This window comes from Dromaius novaehollandiae, unplaced genomic scaffold (genome assembly GCF_036370855.1).
Source record: "Dromaius novaehollandiae isolate bDroNov1 unplaced genomic scaffold, bDroNov1.hap1 HAP1_SCAFFOLD_76, whole genome shotgun sequence".
NCBI classification, from domain to species: Eukaryota; Metazoa; Chordata; class Aves; order Casuariiformes; family Dromaiidae; genus Dromaius; species Dromaius novaehollandiae.
In genome coordinates, this window is record NW_026991488.1 from 602,501 (window position 1) to 605,000 (window position 2,500).

Consider the following 2,500-nt stretch of genomic DNA (forward strand, 5'->3'; position numbering starts at 1 on the left):
GCGCGGCAGCACGGAGCGGTACCACCGCGGTACCCACCCGCAGACAGCCGCGCGGGGCCGGGGACGAGGCCCGCGCCTCCCCCCCCCGGGCCCGGCGCGCCAACGCGCGCTCGCTCGCTCACGCCACTCGCGCAGCCCTCCGCCGCTCTGCGGCCGCCTCCTCCTCCCGGCCGCTGACCTCCGCTCTCCGCCCCGGCGTGGGGACGGCGCGGCGCGCCCTCCCTCGCCCCCCGCCCCGCCGCCGCCCCACGGCGCCCGCGCTGCGCGGCCCCCCCCCCCCCCGGCCGCGGCCCCCCGCGCGCCGCCGCCGCCGGGCCTCAACGCAACGCCGCGCGGCTGACGCCAGCCGGCGGGTGGAAGTGGCTCGACGACGCGCTGCGGACGCGGGGAAGCGCGGGGTTGGGGGGGGGGCCCGGCGGGCGCCGAAACGGCGGCGGTCAGGGCCAGGGCGAGGCAAAGGGCGGCCGGCCGTCCCCTCTGCCGGAGGGGAACGGGGGACCGGCGCACCACCGGGAGAGTGGTGGAGGAGAGGCCCGTGCGGCGGCACTGGCGGTGGTGGCGGGCGGGCGGGCGGCGCCGGGCGCCGGGCCACCGCGACCGACCCGATCTGGGGGCCCGGCGGGACGAAGTCCGCGACGCGGGCGCTCCGGGAGCGGGGGTTTCCCGAGTCTGCACTTAGGGGGACGAAGGCCCGGCCGCGCGGGGAGGGGAAGGAGAGCACCCCCCCTCTCCCCGGGGCAACGGGCCTGCGAGGCGCCCCAGCCGCGCCACACCGCGCGCGCCACGCGGCGCGGCGGCAGCCGCCGGGCTCGGAGGGGAGGGCGGGCACGGCCGGGCGCACCCGAACCGCGCCCCCCCCCACACCCACCGAGGGGCGGCACGCCGCTGCGCCCACGCCACGGCGCGGGTGACGATTGACCGTCAAGCGACGCTCAGACAGGCGTAGCCCCGGGAGGAACCCGGGGCCGCAAGTGCGTTCGAAGTGTCGATGATCAATGTGTCCTGCAATTCACATTAATTCTCGCAGCTAGCTGCGTTCTTCATCGACGCACGAGCCGAGTGATCCACCGCTAAGAGTTGTCTCGGTTTCGGTCCCCGCCGCGCGCGCGGGGGGACCGGGCAGCTTTCGCAGCCCCTGGGGGGCCCCCCCTCCTCCGCCCCCTCCTCCTCCGCCCCACCGCCCTTCCTCACGCCGACGCCGGCTGCTGAGCAAGGGACGGCAGAGACGGAAGGAGAGAGAGAGCGAGAGAAAGAGAGGGGCTTGCCTCACTGACCGTACAAGCACAGAGAAAGGGGGGGGGGAAACGAAGGGCAAACCCGAACGAGAAGGGCGGGGAGCCCTCGCTCCCGACCTGGGGACAAACCCTGTCTCGCTTCGAGTCCGGCCCAGGCGCCCGGCTCGGTCTGGCCCGGCAGGGAGCGGCGGGCCGGCCACACCGCCTGCCTCGGGATGTTGGGGGGGGTCCGTCCCCGCAGACCACCCCCCCCCCGCCCCAGGCGTCAGAGCCCGGCCGCCACCGGGAGCGGCGTCGCCCCGCCGCCCGCGCGCCTGCGGCCCGCCGGCCCCGCGCTTCCCAGCTCCCCGCTCGCCTCGCCGGCCCTCCGGCTCGACCGCCGCCGCCGCCGCCGCCGCGGCGCCCACACCCCCGCGCGCCCGCACACACCGCCTCGCGGGTGACGCCACGCGCTCGCCCGTCCCCTCCGCGGACAGACGCCCGGCGGCGGGCAGGCGGGCAAGGCGGCACGGACGGGGACGGCGCCCGCTCTCCCCGTCTCCACGCGGAGAGCGGGGCGGGCCGCCCCCGCCGCCGCCCCACCACCGCCCCCCCGCTGCCTGGCGGAGCCGGGCGGGGCAGAGCGAGGCGGGCGCCCCGGACGGCAGAGTGCCGGGGCGGGCGCGTAGGGTAGGGCGCCGCCGACGGCGGCCACGGCGGAAGACCCAGAAGCACCGGCCAGGGAGAAGGAGGAGACGCGCGGAGGCTCGGCGCCCGCACCACCCGCGGTGGGGGCTCGCCCTCCCGGCGGCGAGCACGCGCTCGCGCCCGGCTCGCAACGCTCGAGGCAGGCCGGCAACTAGGCCGACCGCGCGGCGTCTCTCCGCCGAGACCAGACCGCGGAGAGAGGGGGCAGGGTAACCCCTCTCCGTCCCGGCTGCCCGCGGGGCGAGCACGGGGCGCGCCGGCTGGCATGGGGGGGCGCGGCGCCCGCGCGCGCCGACCCCCCGGCCCTCCGGCAGCACGCCCGGCCGCCTCCGCGAGTCGCATCGGGCCGCCCGAGTCTTTAAACCTCCGCCCGGCTCTCCAACCGAGAACCCTCGGGCCCGGAGCCCGGGGCCCATGGCCATCCCTGCCCGGGGCGGCTGCCGGCGGCCGCGGTGGCCGGAGGCCCTCTCCCCTCTCTCGCTCGCTCCCTCCCTCCCCGCCCCCCCCACCCCCACCGCGGGGGAGGAAGGACCGGGGTGGGGGGAAGCCGAGGCGGGGGGGGGGAAGGCACGGCCGGT

At 79.4% G+C, this 2,500-nt stretch overlaps 1 non-coding gene across 1 annotated transcript; it reads right to left on the reverse strand.

Moving 5' to 3' along the window:
• Positions 1 to 926: 926 nt before the first annotated feature.
• LOC135326899 (5.8S ribosomal RNA) lies at positions 927 to 1,079 on the reverse strand. Its single transcript, XR_010387107.1, has one exon. It is a non-coding gene; the product is annotated as a 5.8S ribosomal RNA (ribosomal RNA).
• Between the last annotated feature and the right edge of the window lie 1,421 nt (positions 1,080 to 2,500).